Below are 23,344 nucleotides of genomic sequence, written 5' to 3' on the forward strand. Positions count from 1 at the left end.
AGCTGTATAGGTTAAAACCAGCACCTTGAATTGAGCTCGGAAGCATATAGGTAGCCAGTGCAAGCGGGCCAGAGTCGGTCTTATATGTTTGAACCTTCTGGTCCCTGTTAACAATCTGGCTGCTGCATTTTGCACAAGCTGCAGCTTCCAAACTGTCTTCAAAGGCAGCCCCACGTAGAGTGCACTGCAGTAATCTAATTTGGAGGTTACCAGAGCATAGACAGCTGAAGCTAGGTTATCCCTGTCTAGATAGGGGCATAGCTGGGCCACCAACCGAGCAGGTAGAAGGCACCATCTGAGCCTCAAGTGACAAACATGGTTCCAGGAGGACCCCCAAGCTATGGATCTGCTCCTTCAGGGGAAGTGCAGCGCCATCCAGAACAGGTTGAACACCCTCCATCTGGTCAGCAGAACCACCCACCAACAGCATCTCAGTCTTGTCTGGATTGAGTTTCAGTTCATTAGCCCTCATCCAGTCCATTATCGCAGGCAGGCACTGATTCAGCACATCCACAGCCTCACCTGAAGAAGATGAAAAGGAGAAATAGAGCTGCGTGTCATCAGCGTACTGATGACAATGCACTCTGAAACTCCAGATGACTGCGCTCAATGGTTTCATGTAGATGTTGAACAGCATGGGGGACAAAACTGACCCCTATGGAACCCCATATTGGAGAATCCACGGGGCCTAGCAGTGTTCCCCAAGCATCACCTGCTGGAGCTGACCCTCCAAGTAGGAGTGAAACCACTGCAATGCAGAGCCTCCCACTCCCAGCTCAGAGAGCCATCCCAGAAGGATACCATGGTCGATGGTATCAAAAGCCGCTAAAAGATCAAGGAGAATCAACAGGGTCACACTCCCCCAGTCTTTCTCCTGACATAGGTCATCATACAGGGCGACCAAGGCTGTTTCTGTGCCAAAACCTGGTCTGAACCCAGATTGAAATGGATCCAGATAATTGGTCTCATCCAAGAGTGCCTGGAGCTGGTTGGCAAACACTTGCTCAAGGACCTTGCCCAGGAATGGAACATTTGCAACCGGCCTATCATTATTAAGGTTTTCCGGGTCTAGGGAGGATTTCTTCAGGAGCAGTCTCACCACCGCCTCTTTCAGGCAGCCTGGGACCACCCCCTCTCACAAGGAGGCATTAATCACCTCCCTGGTCCAGCCGGCTGTTCCTTCCCTGCTAGTTTTTATTAGCCAAGAAGGGCAAGGATCCAATATAGAAGTGGTTGTATGAACCTGTCCAAGCACCTTGTCCATGTCCTCGAGCTGTACTAACTGAAACTCAATCAAGAAAACAGGACAAGACTGTGCTCTGGATACCTCACCAGATTCACCTGTAGTAATACTGGAGTCTAAGTCCCGGAAGATGCAAGATATTTTATTCTGGAAGTGCCTAGCCAGTGCATTACAGCAGGCCTCAGATGGTTCCGTAGTGTCCTTAGGGCCAGAATGTAAAAGGACCCGGGCAACCCTAAAAACAATATACACATGTAGTGGCATATAGACGATTGAACAGAGGCAGTGAAATATTTCTTCCTTGCTCTCTTACTGCCTTTGAATGTACCTGGCCATAGGCACGCACCAGAGTTCTATTGTATCCACTAGGAGTTTTTCTCCATCTGCACTCAAGCCGTCTCCTATTTTGTTTCATAACTCTCAGCTCCGGGGTGTACCATGGAGCTGTACAAGCTCTACTCTGGAGAGGGCGCTCAGGAGCAATTGTGTCAACTGCCTGGGTCATTTCTGCTTTCCACAGATCGAACAGGGCTTCAATAGGAATGCCAGCCATATCAGCCAGACCCCCCCACCCCGAGCTCTCTGGAAATCATCCAGATCCATTAGTCTCTGGGGGCAGACCATTTTAATAGGTCCCCACCCTTGCAGAGGGGAAAAGCTGCTGTAGGTCTACACCTAAGCAGGCAGTGATTTGACCATGACAAAGGGACTAGTACAATGTCTCCCACCTTCAGAGCACCATCTCCATGTCCAGTTGAGAAAACCAGGTCTAGAGTATGCCCCACTACATGTGTTGGGCCAATGACGTGTTGGGACTGTCCCATGGCTGTCATGGAGACCTTGAAAGCCCAAGCTGCCCCAGGCAAGTTGCCCTCAGTGTGAATGTTGACATCCCCCAGAACCAACAGTCTGGAGGATCTCAGCAGCACACCTGAGACCTCCTCTATCAGCTCACCTAGGGAGTCTGTTGAGCAGCGGGGTGGGCGGTACACCAACAGAATCTCTAATCTGTCCTGCTGACCCAACACAAGGTACAAACACTCCAGATCAGTGGTCACAAGGACAGGGAGCCTGCAGAGGGAGATGGAATTCCTATAGACCACAGCAACCCCCACTCCCTGGCCCTCAGGTCTTCCCTGATGCTGAACCAAGTACCCCGGTGGGCAGAGCTGGGAGAGACTGACTCCTCCCTGCTCACCCACCCAGGTCTCGGATATAGTACATGCCAGATCAGCTGTCTCATCCACTATTAAGTCATGGACTGGGTGGGGGGGCTTATTCTGAGCCAATCTGGCATTTAAAAGCAGCATCTGGAGACCAGAAGGCAGGCCGATAAGGCAACCACTAAACCTGTGGGTGCAGGGAAGATGGGAACATGGCACGGCCATTAACTGTGTGGGCCGTATTCCTCTTGCCTGGCAAGTCCTCCTCACAATGCCATATCTCCCTCTACCCATCAATACACTGATTGGCCCTCCCCTCAGGTCCCCCCAATTGGCCCAACATCCTCCCTCCCAGGCACATACACAGGCCACCAGAAAGCCAGGCAGAAGAATAGGGTCCAGGTCTGGAATCACTCACAGCTAGGTGGTCTCTGGCACCTCCAACAGCAGGCAGCCTTTACAGCTGGAGTCAGGTTGGGGCCCTGCCCTCCCAGGCCAGGTGGAAACAGGCAGGTAGAGGAACAGGGTCCAGGTCCTGCAGGGCTCATAGCTGGATGGTCTCTCCTCTTAAATATCCTCTTAGATGCCCTCTTAATTTCCTGGAAGTTAACACACAGTCAACACAACTGGATTCTCTGTGCCCTTTTCACAGCTAAAAGACTAATATTACAACATTGGAAGGATAAATGCTCATCTCCTGTAATGCCATGGATTGAGGACCTAACAACACTTTTAACATTTGAATGGGTGGCATATAGATACCACCTTCAAATGTACACTTATTTGGATATCTGGTCTGCTTTTGTTGAAGGTTATGTATAATTCTTAGAAAGCTGTATTTTCATACACACACACACACACACACACTTCATAGGCATGCACTGAAATTGATATATTCAAACTTATGTAGCTACATTTTTCCCTTTCCTCTTTTTTGTTTTGTTTTGTTGAAAAATTAAAATAAAAATAATTATATAAGAAGCACCTAACAGGCCCCAATACATGGCTGGTGGCTGAATTCACCATAGGGGAGGCCAGCCCACTAGTTGAGGAAGCCTGTGAGCCATAGAGCTGATACAAACACTAAATGCTATTGCTGGGGAAACAGTGGGCCTACTACTGGCTCCACTTGGAGCAATGAAAGCTTGCAGAAGCAAAATCTACAGTGGCAGCTCTTGTGATGAGATTATTGGAAACAGGCATGATAATCCCTACTTCAGATGATAGAACTTCTGACACCAGAACTGCTTTGGCTGACGTGGTTAGGGATGTCTGTCGCTAGGAAATCCAGTTCTTTTTTGGTTCGATGGAGTTCTGTGGGTGTACAACTTGCTTTGTGCCTGCGAGCTGAGCTGCGGGCTATTCCCTGAACTCTGGGAACCTTTTAACGCAGAGTTTTTTTAAGAACCTTTTTGGAAGGTTCTTCAATTTGCACAAATTTCTGAGCAATTTGCACAAATTACAGCAAAATTTGTGCAAATTATGGCCAAATTTGCACAGATTCACTGCAATTTGTGTAATTTGCACAAATTCGGCCATACTTTGGGGGTGCTCTGCAATTTGTGCTGAGAAATTTGCACAAATTGCAGAACCCCCTCTCCCCCCAAACGCACATATCAAGTTACGTGCCACAGCAGGAACCGAAACAAAGTCTGGGCGGGGAGGGGGCTCATTGAATCCCCCCCCCTGGATTTCTCCAACATCCCTACATATGGTGGAGACTACGAACGTAAAGGAGGTTTTTCTTGTTCGTATTAAGTGATGGCCATTATAGAAGGTGGCACTGAATGCTAACGACATGTATAACTGCAGTTATGCACAATACCTCTAAACGTTTAGGGTAGAATTGCTCCTGTGTTCTGCCTGTGTTGCCAAAGACCCTTCTGAAATCTTGCATCATGGGATGACCTGCCATTTAATGTCAGATCAGGCTTCATGCATTCATGCTTGGTTTGGTGTTACACTGACTTCTGCAAAGGGATTATATATATATATTTTCCCCAAGAGCAGAACCTAAGATGGGGAATTAAACATACTGATCATTACACTTTTTCCTGTTTTACAGTAATCATCAGCATCAAAAACAAAACAACCACCACCTTTGACATTTACAACTCCCAATCCACACATCACTGAAGAATTTTAAAAGGCATTTATTCTGATTAGCAGAATAATAAAATGTTTACTGTAAGGTTACATGGGATCTCTCCACCCCCACCCCAGACAATCTCAAAGTGCTACATTTGATTTGGGTCACTAGAAGGGGCATTATTCAACTGTAATTAAATGATAGATACAGGAAGTCTGGCTTTCTATATCTGATGAGAGGTAGAAACCATGTGTGGTTTGTCATGACTCCCCAGAAGTCCATGATAACGGTTAGCAGAAGCAATTCATTGCCAAGCTAACCCATGTGATTTTGTTAGACATTGCAAACGGAGGCTTTCTGTGCTTTGCCCTTATTTTATTCCATAGGCACAAATGACATTCTTTGCCATGGGGTTCGTATAAGCAGAGAGATGGGAATATGGAAGCCAGTGATTGCAGTGATTCCAGTTGTTCTGGAATAGTTTAACTGAAGACCGTAGGATTACTTGGAAGTAAGGCAAATTAGAATTAGACAAATGTAGTATATTAGTCTTTCTTTTAAGGCGGAGTGGGCTGGGAGCACATCGCCCCCCCCGGAACCCACCGGGGGCTGCCCCCACCTTCCACGCTGCTGAAATCACCTCTGCTGCATTTGCTGCTGCTGTGGTGGCAAATACTACAGTGATTTTGCAGGGAAACGAGGCATGTGGGGAGCGCACCCCTTGTTTCCAAGCAGAACTGCACTTCCAGGAGGCCTCCAGGAGCACGATTCTGCTTGCAAATGAGGCATACTGTCTCGACATTTTCCTTGAAAAAAAATTGCTGTGCTTTTCTTTTTGCTACCGCAGCAGCAAATTTGGCAACAGTGGGGGTGGTCCAAAAATGGAGACCACATGTGGCCTGTGTGTTACCTACTCCTGCTTTAAGGTAACATTTATGCACAGCTCCAGAAGCTTTGGTATCCACCATTTTTTCTAGAAGTCAACAGATCAGTGCTCAAAGGGTTGATGGTGGAATGGAATGGGGTGCTGTCCCATTTCTTTTTAGGAGGACTTTTATTAATTAATTAATAACACAACGTAGTGTAACGTATTTATTTATTAATAACTGAGTCAGGCCTAGCTGTCCAGCTTCATTTCTGCACCCTCCCATTTTGAGCACTCCCACATCAGGTTATTAATCCCCCCACAAAACAGTGAGGACTGATTTTAAAGCATCTCGCCCCCTCTTCTCACCAGTACACCCACCCTCAGTATCCCTCCCAATAAGCCCTTCTCTCATCACTGGCTCTGAAAATTTGTCCCAAATAAAAAATAGAGTCATTCAGGAATGCCTGTATCAGACCTGCCAGCCTGCACTCGGCAGCGTTGCCTGAAGATGGGAAGATGTTTTATACCAAGTCAGACCATTGGTTCATCTACCCCAGTATTGCCTATTTGAACTGGCAGCAGCTCTCCGGGGACTCAGGCAGGGGTATTTACGACCCCCAGCTACCTGATGGTAGCCTACCCCAGTATTGCCTATTTGAACTGGCAGCAGCTCTCCGGGGACTCAGGCAGGGGTATTTACGACCCCCAGCTACCTGATGGTAGCCTACCCCAGTATTGCCTATTTGAACTGGCAGCAGCTCTCCGGGGACTCAGGCAGGGGTATTTACGACCCCCAGCTACCTGATGGTTTTGACTGGATGTGCCAGGGATTGAACCGGCGTTCTTCTGCATGCTGAACACGTGCTCTACCACTCAGTTATGGTCCCTCCCCACAATGTTGGAATTAAGCCGGTAGTTCTTCTAATCTAGTTGCATCATGGTGTTGTGAGATGAAACACCATATTGCACATCATTTTGTGTTACATTTCATCCCAGATCTCAGTCTTGTTGGAATAATAATAATAATATAATATAGAAAAGTCCCCATCAGCTCTGGGGAGCCCATAGAGGCTTCAATAAAGGAAGTACTCTCGGAGCAGGGCAAGCAAGCAAGATGTCATGATTTAGGTTAGGAAACGTAACTTGCAGCTACCTTGGCAAAAAACATTTTGTGGTGCCCTCCTGCAGTTTACAGCTATCATTTGCTATTTGGAGACAGCCATTTGAAGGAAGGCAGTGTTTCCAACTTTTCAATGCACGTCTGAGGATGGATTTGCACTCAGAGCGGTAGCCTGCTTGATTCAGAAGGATGCATAACTCTTTGCCAGCAGGGGTGAACCACATTTTGCAAGAGAAGTTCTACTTTATAGTCCTCCGTTTCTTCCTTGCAATCAATTACCAGAAAGCAGAGAAGCCGGGGTCATATGGCCAAGACACGAAACTCAGCTACAGGACATACATATGCCTTTCCAACTTAAACACACACACAGAGACGCACACCTACCTGCTGAATATTATTATGCTGATTTATTTCAAAATGAAATCTTTTTTAAAAAAATGTACTTCTTTTGATGGGTTTGGGAGAAAATACTAACACTTCCCTAAGTAGCTTGTTCATCTTAGATCCTTTCTGGATTTCCTGTATTCAGCATCTATACAGGTGAAGGAATGAAGGACTTCATATTCCTTATATGAAGGAATTACTTTGCTAGAAGTCCAGATCTTGTATGAGTAACATATACAATTTTAATATGTAGTCTCATTCACTAACAAGCTAAATGCTGACTGTATTATCAGACATATTGCAGCTGTCCAGAAAGCTGGGGGAAATTGAATGTTCTCCTATCTTCTTATGATGAAGGTTATGTGTTTTGCCAGTGCAGTTCCCATAATCATGCTTGACCTCAGACCTACTGAAAAATCTGAAACATTCTCAGTTGTTCTGTTGGCTTAATAAAAGTCCATGTCTGTCTTTTACCACTGTGCTGATATAATACTGAATACCAAGCAACCTATTAGAGACAGTTGCTAGGGCATTGAGAAGAATCCAGTGTGAACTCTATAGTCAAATTTTAAACTAAATAGAGGAAAGACAAGCTAATCTGAAGCATTTTGGGAAGCATTTCCTAGTTCCTGGCTTTGGGCTCATAGTTTAATCTAGTCAGATTCCACATCACTATTGTTTGTCTTCAGTGGTGTGTGTGTGTGTGTGTCTGTCATTCAATATCTTAGTAAGAACTTCCTCACCCAAATATCTACTGGTGTTTGTTAGTTCTGAATTGTTCAAAGCAGATTGGAAGTTTGTAAATGGAGATGGGGAGTGTCCTTAGTTAACAAATGGTGATTTATTTCCATATAACCTTGCATTGTTATTGTCTGAATATGGTCGTCCACTAAAATTGTAGAGATGGGCAACCTGCAGCCCTAGAACCACACATGGCCCTTAGTCTAATTTCATGTGTCCCTCAGCCTGATTTCAAAAGTTCTCTGCAGTTCGAAACTCCAGCAAGAGCAACCTGTGTGTTCCCTCCCCCAGCCCCTTACAACAGCCTGCCGGGCAGGGAGGCAGAGAGTGAGAGAACAAGCAGAGCTGGCCTGACATTTTGCTGCCTGAGGTGAACAACAAGATGGCACCCATTCCCATTCCATATACAAAACCAACTGGATTGGCCGATGAATCTGACTTCAGCACTGCTGATGGGACAATATCCCTCACTGCACCTGAAGGCAGCAGGCTAACCTAGGAGGCCCAGAGCAAACTGCATGGCACTCTCTGCTCTGACACCTTGCTGCCATCTCCCAGCATCTGCCACCTGAGGTGACCGCCTCACTCTGCCTAACGTTAGGGCCGGCCCTGAAAGAGAGAGAGAGAGAGAGAGGGGATGGCTCCACCCACTTTTGGCTTGGGACCCACCCACTATCAGCATGCGCCTTCTGACAGATTATGCCTAAGGGAATTTGATCCTTGACAAAAAAAAGGTTCTCCACCTGACCTAAAGAGACATTTCTCAGCCCATTATTAGTCTTCCCATTGGCATTTAGGATGCTTGCTTAAGGTACCAGATTTCCAGGTAGTGCTGGCCCACTCACAGTGGAGGCCGGTGTCTCTGATTTTGGTGGGGCATTCTGGGTTTCAGTCAGAACCAGCCAGAATGCTAAAGGAGCTATCCAAGGTGCTGAACCCCACCCCCCATAATTGGTTTATTACCCTGGATAGCTTTTTTAGAGTTCTGGATGGCTCTGGCTAAAACCCAGAATAGATTCACAGACTTACCAAAATCAGAGCCACTGGCCTCCACTGTCCACCCATAATAATATACATCCAGTTGCCAGGTCACAGCTATAGTTGTGCTGAATGTGAACATTTTCAGTACCAATGCAGTGCCTTCAGGGAGTCTAAATGTCCCCCCCACTTTTCACTGACTAGCAGCTGCTTTGGGCCCCCCGCCCTCCTCCAAAATGTCGTTGGTCTCAAATGGTATTTGTTCCGGATAACTTCAAAATAAAGAGGGTGATCGCTTGCTGAATGTCCAACAGTGAAATGGACAAGGAATATTTCAAGCAGAGAAGACAGAAATACTGTTATAATTCCTGTAACGGAAGTCATTCCTAGCAACAAGTTGAGGCATACTGTCTGTTCCGTGGTTTAATTCAATTGAGGTCAACAAGACAAAGACCACAGAATGATCTCTTGCACAGCCAGCTAATCTTTGTGATACAGTATTGGCTTATTTGGGAGAAAGAAATCTGGAACTGTCTTTTACCACTAGGCTGGTTAGCATTCACTCCTGAGCTCAAAGCAGGAAGACAGATGAATAGATTGCACCAATGACCCTGGTCCTACATTTGTCCTTCTTAGTCACGTGCACCATCAAGTCAGCACAGAAAGCCATCTTATACCGAATTAGACCCCTGCCTATCTAGCTCAGTGGTGTCTATGCTGATTGGCAGTGGTTCACCTGGCTTTTAGACAGGAGTCTTTCCCAGCACTTCCTGGAGATGCCGAGGATTGAACCTGGACTTCTTGCATGCACACTATGTGCTCTACCACTGAGCTATGGCCCTTCACTTTTTTCCTTGGAACAAGCTCAGGAGAAAGGATTCTGACCATATGTACTATTGGGATGGATGCATTAAAATAGCCATACTAAAGTGCAAGCCCTCCCAATTATCTTATCTCCTGCAATAAAGGTCATGGTGCTTTTCCTCCTAAAGTTGTTTCCTATTTGAAAGTGTTTCTAAAGGTCCAAATATTGTACCACAACCCCCACCTCCTCCTCCTCCAACAGCAGCAGCAACAACAAAAATAAGCCCATAGATGTATATAATTTCTTGAAGGACCTAGATGGGGTGTGTGTGTGTTCCTACATTTTTTAAATTAATACTACATCAGTGTTTATATGCAAGCAATTTCTATATTGCCTAAGGTCTCAATCAATTGTAATTAGGCTGTATGGCATCTATCCCTTGAAGCTCCTAAGGAAAATGACCCTTCTCAAAATTCTAATAATGAAAAGGATTATAGAGTATATAGTATATTCTATACACAATATAATGGCTCTGTTGAAACATTTATCTTCATCGCTTCTTTATAATGGTGGTAAGTCCTATCTTTTGAATGGGTGCAGAAATGTCATAGATATTTTTGAATGGGTGCAGAAATGTCATAGTAACAATCTGTCATGCTTCTCTTTCTAGATATACTGCATGGAAGTTGAGATCTATTGTGTATATTTTACTGGCATAAGACCATTTGGAAAAGAAGGTATGGTTGATGCCCATTTCCTTTTGAAAACTATAGGTACAATGGTAAAGAATGGCTGGAGACCAGACCAGAGAGGAGACCAGATCCATACCAGGGTGTGAAACAAAGAGAATTGGCTTACTCTCCTGAACCGCATAATAGCAATCGGTGAATTAGGCTGAGTGGTCATATGTCCTACTTTACAGAGGACAGCCCTGTATTTGAAGCCATCCTCTGTTTGAAGGTCTGCTCAGTCCAAGGCCCACTTAAAGAACCATCAGAAGGGAGAGCAGCAGGGGTCTTGAAGTTGCCCATCAGCACTTAGCACCTGGACAGCAGACTGAGCAGGCACATGGGTCGCCCGGTCACAGTCATCCCCACTATGGCGAGAAGTTCTGTATTTCTATTTAAATTAAGGGACTAATTTCTACATTTGAATCCATACATATAAATTAGCATATGCAAACTTTGTGCAAACCTGTGTTCTCTTTTGGGGTGATGAGATGGGAGACCCATTCCCGCTCCATCCAACTGGCTTGTTTCCCTTACCTGAACAGATGTGTCTGTGACTCACTTGACCAAGACAGAAAATAGCATCTGTATGGACAGACCCCACTCAGCAACAGATGTGTAAATCTCAGCTGAGTGTGCTGGGCTTCAAGAAGTAACTGATATGGGTTGTGGTCCCTGAAGCACCCCTCAAGCTCAATAACACAAAGTGGCACCACAAAATATATATTTATTGCTCAAACTGTATTAGTTTGAGCAATAACAAGACTTTGAAATAATAAAACAAGCAAAACACATTTCTAAATACAATGCTATTAGGATGATTAGAAGCATAACAGAAATAGTAGCTAGCATATTTCTTCATAAAATTAAAGTTCTATTCCTCTCAACCAGCAAAGCAGTCATCATTAAGATCTTATAGTTACCTACCTGACAAGCATGGTCGGCAGAGCTTAAGCAATCATGTTTGATAGACTTCTTGTTCTTCCAGGATCTCTCTCCCAAACAGATCAAACCTTTGCCTTTATAAGCCCCGTGTTGATGTCCTCATCCTAAGTTTCGCACCTCATCATATCACTCCTCCTAGTTCTACCATCTAACCCTAATAGGGCCACCTCCCAATGCAGCCAGGTTTACCATTGACTTCAGAAGCTCTGTAATGATGGTCTCTCTCCTAAGCCAAGCAGCTTTTTGCTTTGGTGGAGCTGGTTAACCAACCCACCTGTGGCAATTCTCTTTGCCCCATTTCCAAGAACACTTTCCAATACTCGCAGTTAGCTGATTGCTCTGTTGCTAATCATTTACAGTTAGCATGCACAGATGATTATGACTAGCACTCCTATGAAATACAAGGAATTCTTACCAACAATACACGTTCCATTCATACTTTGTAACAGTGATGTGTGTCCTCTTTTTGCCAATGTGTAACTGGCTACTCTAGAATTAGGCAAGGATTTTACAAAATAGGTATGAGATGTTGCATTTCAGAGAATCAGACCATTGGCTCATCTAGCTAGTTCTCTCTATCCTGACTTACAGGAGCTCTCCAGGTGTCAGGGTTGGATCGAAGCCTAGAGAGCCCCAAAGCAGTTCTGATTCTGAGGAAGGGATAGAAACCATGGGAGAGGAGCCCGCGCTCTGTTCAGAGGAGCAGCCAGGGGGATAGCCCCTCTTGGTACACATTCCGCAGAGTGATAGTGACACTGGCAGGGAGAGGGAGGTGCAACAGCAGCTTCTGGACGCTAGGTGTCAGCGCAGCGTCAAGCGGGAGATGGTGGGTGCTGAGAGGAGGCGCTCAGCCTACTTGGCGTGACGGCAACAGCGGCGCCCCGATGCTCCATGGGAAAGGGGTGGACTCTCTCCTCCTAGCCCATAAGTTCAGAGGTTTCCTGCCTTCCCTTCCAAATGGAGATCAACTGATTCCTAAGGTTAGAACCCCCGAGAAGGCAGCTCTCTTAAGTCTCACTCATAGGAGCAAGCAATTAGCATCTGTAAGCGTCATTAGGTTGAATGGAAGTAAAGCCTTGGAAAAGGGCCCTATTGTCTGCGTGTTGATTCTGGCTACCTGAGGATTTCAGAAGGCAGCAGGGGTGACCTCCTGACACCAAGGTCACAGGCAGAGACCTTCCACAGGCTTTCTTCCTGAGGTCTCCTTTAAGTAGACAAGGCAAAGATTCAACCAGTTGACTCTTGAACACATCCACCTGATCAGCCGCCTTTGGTACTGTGATATTTGGGGCACATTTTCTCCTCTCCAGGCACCGTGGCCCCCAGATCTTGAGGTGGCAGCAGTGGGGAAATGCTTCCAAAGGGCACCACACATGTACATTCCGTGCAGGCTTTCTACATCTGAGATGGCAGAGGGCTGCATTCCAGATGACTGTGCTTCAGAACTCGCAGCAGGTCACTGTGACACAGGCAGCTAGTCTGGAAAATAATGTTGATGTTTTCACAGTTTGGTGGCAAGCGGCCTGGGAGTGATCAATTTCAAGATCCCGCATATTGCTGTGGAATCTGCATCTGTGCAGGAATGATAGCCCTTCTAATCAAGGTCTGACTAACTTGCAAAAATGATCTTTATACACCACTGCTCTGGCTTCCCAATTTAAGAATAGAAAAGGAACATTTCAAGCTCCAAGCATTTTACACATCCAGTCATATGCCCTAACATTATTTCCTATTAGACCATTTTAACATCTCATGATGAATTATATCTGCAGCAGTGTATTAGGATAACTAAGATGGGAGTGAGCCTTCTCTGATCAACTAGCTGGTACAACTCAACGTCTTCCTTTAAAACAGCTTCAGTCTGAAGATGGCTATAATCCTAAAAAGATTTAATCCTAAACAGGTCATTTTATTTATTATTTACTTAACTGCTGATTTCTGAGCTATTTTTATCTGAGATTTAATGAACTTTTATTGATTTTATATGTTTTGATATAAACACATATAAGCAATGTTATAAATGGTTGTCTTTGTATGCAATCCTATGGTCCACGGGCAGGGTGTCCCAGGGGCCATAGGATATTGCAGACCTCCCTCTCCATAGGTGAGAGAGGCAGGTCCACTCTCAGAAAGGGAGATCCATTTGTGGAGATGGAGGTCCACCTTTGACTGGTGGTGGAAAGCTCTGCTCCCATGGGTGCCTTGCCAGTGGTGCATCACTACCACCATGGTTGGCCTACTGGTGGTGCTCCATGGGCGGTAAGTGCAAAAAGGGGCTGTTCTAGATGCCTGTAAGGGACAGACTGGGGAGACTTTTGGTCCACTGGATTCAAAGCCCCCTCATTTCCAGACATGTCCTCGGAGTGGGTGGAAAACTAAGCCCTGGAGCTGGTGTAGTTATTTCCCAAGGGGAAATTAAAAAAAAAAGAACAAAAAGCCAGGAAGGAAAAAAGGGGAAAGGTAAAAAGACATCCTCACCTCCTGTTCTGGCCTGTGTGAGGTCAGCAGAGCTTAGGAAGTGATGGTTCCTCCATCACAGACTCACACACCTTCTTTGACCTCCATAGGACTGCTTTGCCCATTTTGTCAGCCATATTAGAAGCTTCAGCTGGAAGGCAGCCTTAAAAACATTTAAAACAAAACAAAACAAAATCATTCTAATTCTTTCATTTGTTTTAGAAGGAGAGAACTGAATGTATGTACATTTCATGTGTGTATTTTTGGTCCATAAATCAGCCCCCTTTATATTATGACTGATGCACATGAAAACCCCACTGGGATTATTACGAGATCAATGTGCAATTGGAACAAATAATTGAGGACCCGTAGTGGGATTCATCAAGTTTTGGCTATTTAGGACCTTAAAACTAGATCAATTTCCAAGATTTTCTTCTTTCTGTAAAACTATCATGTTCAAATACATGACATGGCCATGGTTCTGAATGATGGTCTTAATTCTGATTTACTGGAAAGCAATAACAAATATGCTAATTTCAGTTCCTTTGCATATTGATATAAATGCATTGAAGAAGAGGAAGAATATATACTGTATTTGCTTTGTTACCTGTTCAGCTAAAGCAGGGCCAGGCATCTTGTAGTCTTTCAGAACATCCCATCATTCCTCACCATTTGCTATGTTGGCTGAGGCTGTTGGGAGTTGCAGGCCAAAACATCTGGAGGGCCACAAGTTCCCCATCCCTGAGCTAAAGGAGATATGGACACAATTTAACTATATGTTATCCAGGTGAAACTGATGTAGCGGTGGTCCATTAAATGGGTCAGATGTACTCGATTCAGAAGTAAAGTCAATAAATTATGCATTGTATCCTAAGAACAAATACATCAATGTATTATTTTTTAAATGAGCTCTGAACAAATATTAAACCAAAATTTTGCTACTGGCATTCGAAGCCTGTATGTTACAAAAGAGCAATTCAATTAAGTCAGTAGGTTGCTTTGTAACTGCCTGCAGCCAAGGTATCCTATGGCTTATTTTAGACATTGGTCCCATTGGCGCAATAGCCCTGTCAAAGCCTATTTGTTTGAGGTTTTTCATCTAGGTCTTGGGAAGAGTCATCAAGGCAAGTAAGGCTGTGCAGGCATAAGAACCTTCCTTTAGTCTGAGATAATTATCTGTTTTACAAAAAGAGCGACTGCAGAGAAGGAAGACTTAATGTTTTCTGATATTATTTTTGGACCTTAATGTTGGGGTTAGCGTGCTCACAGGTGTTCAAGTTGTCATTTACATAGGATTGTTGATCTTCCACAAACAATGGCAGTATGCCTTGGAATATCAGATGCTGATGAGGACAAACAGCATGGAAGAAACTGTTTGTGAGAATCTGGAGGCAGTTTGCTGACTGTTCTTGTTTAACAAGCTCAGCTTTCCCCAGCATAGGTTCCTCCAGATGTTTTGGACTACAGCACCCATCAGCCCCATCCAGCATGGCCAATAGTCAGGGATGATGGGAGTTGTTGTCCTGACTGACATTGGAACAAAGCTGAAGTAGATGGAACTCGTTTGGGTGCAGAAAAGTAAATTTGATGTTCTTATCAGCAGGGCATAGGAGTGGTATATTAAGCAATCCATTATGGCGGCAGGGAAAACTGTAGTGAAAGCCATGTCAAAAGGTAGGCAGAAGATCAACGCTAGTTAAGAAACCCACAGGATGAAGAAATATGGCAAGGCAAGGGGAGGCTGGAATAGGGAAAAGAGGGTGACCAGGCAGGTGAGTGGGTACATTAGGCAGTATCTAACTGTGTCATTCCATTAGCGCAAATGACATTGCGCTAGTGGAAACTAGGTTGTGAACTATGCACAAGAGAAGAATCCAACTAAAGCTGCATCTGCGCAACTGTGGTCATGCAAGGATTTTTGCATTATGCTTGTGCAACGCGTTGTGCAACCCCTTGTGAGACCGGTTGCACATTTTGCTTGAGTTACACAACTGCTTGCATCCATTGTGCAATATGTTGTGCAACCAGTTGAACAACTGCTTTGCATCCATTTGCGCAACTCAGTGTGCAACTGGTTGTTCCACTGCTTGCACAATTGTTTGCGCAAGAGCAATGGGCAACCACTTGCACAATGGAAAGATTCAGCAGAGCTCCACTAACACTATTTGAGTTTGTGGAATGTCACCATTGGATATTGCCCAGTCAGCAGGTGATTGTTCCTCACTGGATAGCCCTACCTGTGTAATGTATAGTATGGACCTGCCAGGCATGCTTGAGATTTTCCAGGGTCTGCTGCTTGCACTGGATCAAAGTACAGCTGGAATGTGCCTATGTAGATCCTACCCCAAATGTTACTGGCTCAGTACTCTGTCCATAAGTTGCTCATAATTGTGAGCAAGTACAGATGTCTCTGAAAATGATACTGGATTTAGTGATGAGGCTTAATGAGGTGCTTTATGGATGAGATTCAACATTAACTTTACATTTCCTGGCTTTTGTTGATTTTGTCACAACCTTAACATTTTTTGGACTACAGAATCATTAAGTTAACCCCCATGCCACCCCTGCTGCATTCTAAACAAGATTTATTATGCTACGGTGAGATAAATCTTGGTTTTAGATATGAGTAATAGCATGATTTATTTCCAAAGCAGCTGAAGGGTCAAAGAGATAGATCTGAATGAAAAATAATACTGGTTAATGCAAATATGCAGAGTTTTTCCAACTACTTAAGGAAAACCACATTCAGTATCAAGAATGAATAAATCAAGCTCCCAGTCCAGATTTGTACTCTCTTATACTTTACTTAGTACAACACAGAATGAAAACTGCAGTTGAAGAGCTTTTTCAGGACTGATGAACAAGAATGCTTTTTTTTGCCCATTTGATAAAAACACACCCACCCATCACTGGGCATATCCTCATATTGAGAAATGTAATGTGTGAATAGAGAGAGAGTGAAACAGTTCCCAATTCATATTTAAATTGGCACTTTCTTGTTTAGCTGATCAAAAAAGATGGTTGATATATAATACTAATGAACATGTGAGTTTGTGGAAGAAAAGAACTTTCCTCCATTTTTGTATTTAGTATGGGTTTTATATATTATTGGTTTAAATCTCTCTCTCTCTCTCTCTCTCTGGTGATGCCCATGTGTAGAGTCGCCTCTTGTGCTGTTGGAAAAGAGTGTTTGCTATGATCAGCGTGTTCTCTTGGCAAAACTCTCTTAGCCTTTGTCCTGCTTCATTTTGTACACCAAGGCCATGCCTGCCTGTTATATCGGTTATTTCTTGACTTCCTACTTTGGCATTCCAATCCCCTATGATGAAGAGGACATCTTTTTTTGGTGTTAGTTATAGAAGGTGTTGTAGGTCTTCATAGAACCGATCAACCTCAGCTTCTTCGGCCTCAGTGGTTGGGGCACTTGAATTACTGTGATGTTGAATGGTTTGCCTTGGATTAGTACTGAGATCATTCTATCATTTTTAAGATTGTACCCCAGTACTGCTTTTCCCACCCTTTTGTTGACTATGAGTGCTACTCCATTTCTTCTAAGGGATTCTTGCCCACAGTAGTAGATATAATGGTCACCTGAATTAAATTCACCCATGCTTGTCCATTTTAGTTTGCTGATTCCCATGATGTCGATGTTCAATCTTGCCATCTCATGTTTGACCACCTCCAGCTTACCTTGATTCATTGATCTTACATTCCAGGTTCCTAAACAATATTGTTCTTTACAGCATCGGACTTTCTTTTCACCACCAGACACATCCACAACTGACTGTCCTTTTGGCTTTGGCCCAGCTGCTTCACTCTTTCTGGAGCTACTTGGAAATTCGCTTTGCTCTTCCCCAGTAGTATATTGGACACCTTCCGACCTGAGGGGCTCATCTTCTGGCATCATATCTTTTAGCCTTGTGATATGTTCCATGGGGTTTTCTTGGCAAGAATACTGGAGTGGGTTGCCATTTCCTTCTCCAGTGGACCACATTTTGTCAGAACTCTCCACCATGACCTGTCCGTCTTGGGTGGCCCTGCACGGCATAGCTTATGGCTTCACTGAGTTACGCAAGCCCCTTCGCACAACAAGGCAGTGATCCATGAAGGGGTTGGTTGGAGTTAGGGAGGGGAAAAAAAACCCATTTTAAGATACAAATGCTTGGCAGAAAAGGGAAAAGCTTCAGAGAAACAGAGAGAGAGAGAGAGAAGGTAAGAAGCTCAGAGTCCTAGAGGAAAGAAAGAGTCAGAGCTGCTGGAACTGAAGAACTGGTGCAATGAGTGCTGGATGCATGACAGTAAGATATTGCTTGGATAAGGGACCAGGATAAAATAGCAACAGAGTCCAGTTAAGGTTAGCTGGATGCATTTATTCCTGGTTGTTTTATTACCCTATTGCTTATATGGGTTTTTGTGTGTGTGCTGTGAGTGTATCCATGCAGATTTGAAAACTTCTGTATTAATATTTTTCTCCAAATAAACTTCTAAATGTTGTTATTTGAAGCTTTGTGGTCTCTTTTTTCTTGTGGGTTACCCACCCTTCATCTAATAGGGCAAGGCCCGCCTGGCACCAACATTGTTATCTTTTCGGTGCCAGGTTAAGACCTTTCTCTTCTCCCAGGCATTCGGCAGTATATGATAAGTGTTTAATCGGTCCTGGAATGTCTTAGGGTTATGGTTGTTTGTTTTTGAGATTGATTGTTTGAAGTTGTTTTAGATATATGTTTCTTTTGTGTATATTGTCTGTTCATGTGTTTTTATGTAAATGGTTTTATTGATTGATTGAAGTTGTTTTAGATATATGTTTCTTTTGTGTATATTGTCTGTTCATGTGTTTTTATGTAAATGGTTTTTAATCTCTGTATATTGTATTTTTAATGTTTTCAGTCTTTGTAAACCGCCCAGAGAGCTCCGGCTATTGGGCAGTATAGAAATATAATAAACAAACAAACAAATAAATAATAGCCAGCCCCCACAACACCTGGGGTAGATACCTGGGACCCAGAGTTTTAAGGCTGGTTTGGTGGAGGCAGCCAGAAGGCGGGCGGGGGGGGACCTCTACCTGGTGGCAGAGCAAAAGGCTATAGGAACGGTAGGATAAAAAGGAGTGGGGACACACTCTTCTTCCTGTTCTCCCTTGCACTTGTGGAAAAGGGTGTTGCTGGTCCTTGACAGGGTGAATGAACCCTTGTGCCAGGAGCTACTGGGAGGGGTGGATAGCTGCCCTGCGCAGTGAGCTACTTTGCTGCAGGTGGTGGCTTCTCAGTGAAGTACCCACAGGCCATGGGTGGCAATAAAGTGCCTGGCTGAGGAGGAGCATTTGGTCACAGCACAGCTTGATCTGCACTGTGGTGGGTGGGAGGGAGAAGGACAAGAGGGATTTGTTTGGGGGTATATATTGGGGCAGGTGCAAGGGCCCTAAATGCAAGGGCCAGTTGTTGCCCATCTTAAGTGAATAATAGCTTTTGTACTGAGATTCATCCCTACACCTGCCAAAAGTCACGGGGTTCTCCCCTCACCCCACCTGCAGATCTGTCCCCAAACACTTCCCCTTTATCTTCACAACAACCTTGTGAGGTAGGTTAGGCTGAGATAGAGAGTGACTATCTGGCCCAAGATCAGTCCAGTGGGCTTCATGACTGAGAAGGGATTCAACCCAGGCCTCCCCAGTCCTACTGCAACACTCTAACCCAGCTTTATCCAACCTGGTGCCTGATCTGTTGGACTGCCATTGCCATCATTCCCAGCCAACATGGCAGGCACCAAGCTGGGACTGGCTGCTCTGACCACTACACCGTGCTGCCTCCTTCTCTTTGTGCATGCACACATGCTTGATGAATTGGCTTGCACCCATGGTTCAGAGTAATCCCATAGCAAAGGAACTAGAATCGCCTTTCCTTTTTATCAGTTTCTCTCCTCCCTCCTGTTCAGATTTGCCACTGCTTAAGAATGTAAGAAGAGCCATGCAGGATCAGACCAAAAGCCTATCTAGTCCATCATTCTGTTCCTATAGTGGCCAGCCAGATGCCTATGGGAAGCAGACAAGTACTTCTGACAAAATAGTTTCTATTCTTCTTCTCTTTGAGACGTTCCTTTTTTGAAAAACAGTACTTCACTGGTATTCTCTCTGCCTTCTCACCAGTGCTTTTTCCCTTGAAGAATATCAGAAGCAAGAAGCCAGATGGAGAGTCATCGAGGCTACTGGATCATCACTTGAAAGAACATTCGCAGAAGGAATTGGCCATGAGCAGGAAACGACATGCATTCTTGGAAGAGCGAATTCCTACTCATGAAAGATTCTGGTGTCTCTGCAAGTAGTTGTCTGAAACCACCAGCTCAATATACTGCTGTGGTTCAAGGCAAGCTGGGTGCTAGGGGACAGATATGATACTATCGAAAAAATATCTGTGTTGCCTTCATGTTGCACGAACTCCTTGAATCCCGTGAGAAGCTCTCTTTTCCCACCTAAAATACAGTTTGGTGTTGGACTAGAACTCCCACCATCCCCATCCCCAGGCCCAAGGGAAAGGCTGTCTGGGGATGATGAGAGTTGTAGTCCAGTACATCTGGAGGGTGCCTGGTTGGGGAAGGCCAGACTCGGGTATTACAGTCAGTGGAGGCTGGTGGCTTTGGTGTCAGTGGGACTGTGAATCCTCTCTGGGCTTCAGTCAGGACCAATCATAATTCTAAAGGAGCTATCCAAGGTACTGAACCCATTTGGGGGGTAGGGTTCAGCACCTTGGATGGTTCCTTTAGATTCTGACTGAAACTCAGAGCGGATTCACATCCCCACTGACATCGGAGCCACCAGCCTCCACTGATTACAGTTGAAGCTATAGTTAAAATAAGTCTGCATCAGCGCCTCTTGTTGGATTCGGTTCTTCCCTCACGCTTTCTCCATAATGAAGCCCTTATCCTTCCAAAAAGCAGCATTTTCCATTTAAGCCAAAGCACGTGGTGAGGGGGCTCCTTGTTTTAATGCAAAATTGATCTCCAGGAAGCCCCAGGGGAAGCATAGTTTTGTATTACAAAAAGGCGCACACTCCCCACTGACAGTCAACCAGCTCCAAGCTGGAACTAACCACAACGTGGGATACCATACCGTATTCGTATTGCCTAAATAATGCATCTGTTAAATCACTTAGGATTTCCAAACAATAAAAATGTATATGGTGTGGATATGCCATGCCTTTTGAGCTCTGCTTTCTGTTAGCATTCCATATTCCCTATGACATTGTTTTTTAAAGGTTAATGTTAAGAAGAAGAAAAAAGAACAACACTCTTGTTTGTTGCAAAGTTGTCTGCTAATGACCTTTGCTTTCTGGGATCTTGGAGTTAAGGACAAGGGGTGGATGAATTGTTTCCTAATTGGCCGCTTCTTGTACACTTCAGGAAATGTATCCAGGCAGGGTTGACTGTTGACCCAACCCGAGTGGACAGGATAAGAGCAAGAATGACTGTTGGCTTGTCCCACTATGGGACAAGCTTTCATGATCTCAATGAAATACTTAGTTCATTCTGCCAGACTTTTGTTGCAACCTGATTATATATATATATATATTCATTCTGTAGTCTCATAATTGCTATGCTGGTGCTATAAGCTTAGTAATGCCTGTGAGTGAAATGTTTGGGTGTTCCTACATTTAACACTAAAATCTCTGACCTCCCTGCTTCCAGTTCCATTCCAATAACATAATAGTCATGAATAATGATTTGCCCTGACTTTTGCTAACATGGTACCATATTAATCTCAGCACGTAGAATGGCCAGATAAATAAATGAATCTAATTGCCTGTGACCTCACTTAGAATCACTGGTGTAGTAAAAGTTGGACTTCCTTATCCTTCGGTAAAGCAGCTGGATGCTAATTAACACATGGCAGAACAAACAGCGACATGCATGGGCATTAGCCAAAACATAAAGAGTTGCAATGAGGATAGTAAATAATATCTCCCTTGACAGAGTCCAAAACCTGATTATAAACTCTTTTCTGCTCAGGCACTTCTTCATTCTGTCTCTTCTTTCTGTTAGTCCCACTTAAGGAAATCTGTTTTTCTTTTTGACCTTTATGCTCTAACTGTGCCGAGTCATTTATCCCAATTAGCTTAGTGCTGTATCCAGTTTCAATATATGGGCATTGCACAGCAATGAAACCCATGTGGTCACTAATAAATTACATTGCTCATGGATCCTGCATCCTCCAGCCGTGTCTGACTAATTTCGTGTGCATATGTGTTAATGCTCAGTGCAAAACCTGTCTCCAATAGTCATTAATGCAATGAATAGCCCAAATAGACAGCACGGATTCTCAGACATCAGCTTGCAACCAAATGGAAGCCTTGTGGAATCAGTTTTTCTTTGCACAGCTAAGATTGAAAAGCATAGGTTGGTGTTGGGCCTGCATATGAAATATGTAAGTAAAATGTGTTCAGTGACACAGTTGGGATGCCCAGCATTTGTTCATTTATTTATTATATTTTGTTCTCTTGTTCTTTCTCCAAGTAGCTTAGATGTCTTTAAGGAGAGAGAAGGAAGTGGAAAAGACAGCTTAATGTTTTTTTGGATGTTGTTACACTTTTCCCCAGTATTTTAGAATAGGACCATAGGGCTTTTCTACATGAGGCATTTATCATGCACTTGTCATTCCATACTCATGGTTGTTTATGGGTTCTTTAGATGATGTCATGACTCTCCAGTTTCACTTCTGTGTCTAATCAGCACTTTCAGCACATTGTTTTAGAGCAGGGAAAATGTGGCATTTAATTGTGAAAGTGAAAGAAAGCATGATTTCCTCTTACATTATTCTACTATACCACTGTGCCACCTAGAGGTTATGTAGCCAAAAAACAGGAAAGGAAACACTCCTCATATCTCAATTCTGTGATGAAACCAAAAGTAGATACAGCAGATTAACGGCAGATTAACATCCTCATGTAGAAAAGCTCATAGAATCAAAGAACTGGATCGGGCCATGTAGGCTATTTAGTCCAAGCACCTGCTCAATGAAGGAAATCCAGTACTAGAGCATCCCTAACAAATGGCTGTCCAGTCTCTGCTTCAAGACCTCCAGTGGTGGGGGAGAGAGAGACCACCACTCTTCTAGGTAATTGGTTCCATTGTTGAAGTGCTCTTACTATCATGTTTCTCCTAATGTTCAACTGAAATCTGCCCTCCTGTAATTAATTAATTAATTTTATTTACAACATTTATAGATCACTCCACATCTAGACAGATTCCAGAACATGAACAGTGAAAGATTAAGAAGAAAAGAAGATCAAAGAATAAAACTCTACATTAAAAATTATTATTTTAAAAAATCAGAATATGAATAAAAACTGCAGCTGGTCAGTCAAGGAAGGCTTCCTGAAATAAAGATGTTTTCAGGAAGCATGGGAAAGAACACTGTTGGTGCCTGCCTGACCTCCAGAGGCAGGGAGTTCCATAGAAAGGGGGCCATCACACTGAAGGGTCTTTGCCAGGTGGACTCTGATTGGGGCACAGGTCCATGCAGAACCACCAGGAGCATGCCCTCCGATTAGATCTAACTTAAGCCCATTAGATCTAGCCCTGACTAGATCTAACTTAAGCCTGTTAGATCTAAGCAGGGCTGGGCCAAGACATTTTGCTGGCTGGGGTGAAAGTCAGGATGATGGCCCCCCTCATTCCAACTTCAGAAGCCAGCCAGATTAGCAGTTAAACCTTACTTTGACACTAGTGATGGGACAGCATCTTCCACTGTACGTGATGACAGCAAGCTAGTTTACAGGGTGCAAGGCAGGCCATGCGACCCACACAGCCCTGTCTGCCATCACAGGGGAACAGC

The 23,344-nt window shown here is 44.2% G+C and overlaps 1 protein-coding gene across 1 annotated transcript in view; it reads left to right on the forward strand.

Annotated features, from left to right (window-relative positions):
- Positions 1–18,022, forward strand: part of LOC146346798 (uncharacterized) — a 257,087-nt gene extending 239,065 nt beyond the window's left edge. Inside the window, exons 5-6 of the transcript XR_014790068.1 lie at positions 10,062–10,128; positions 17,238–18,022. The gene's annotated coding sequence lies outside the window, so the exon portion shown is untranslated. The remainder of the gene's footprint in view (positions 1–10,061; positions 10,129–17,237) is intronic.
- The last annotated feature ends 5,322 nt before the right edge of the window (positions 18,023–23,344 follow it).

Source organism: Heloderma suspectum, chromosome 4, assembly GCF_057233095.1.
Source record: "Heloderma suspectum isolate Gila_16-S chromosome 4, 16-S_ref, whole genome shotgun sequence".
NCBI classification, from domain to species: Eukaryota; Metazoa; Chordata; class Lepidosauria; order Squamata; family Helodermatidae; genus Heloderma; species Heloderma suspectum.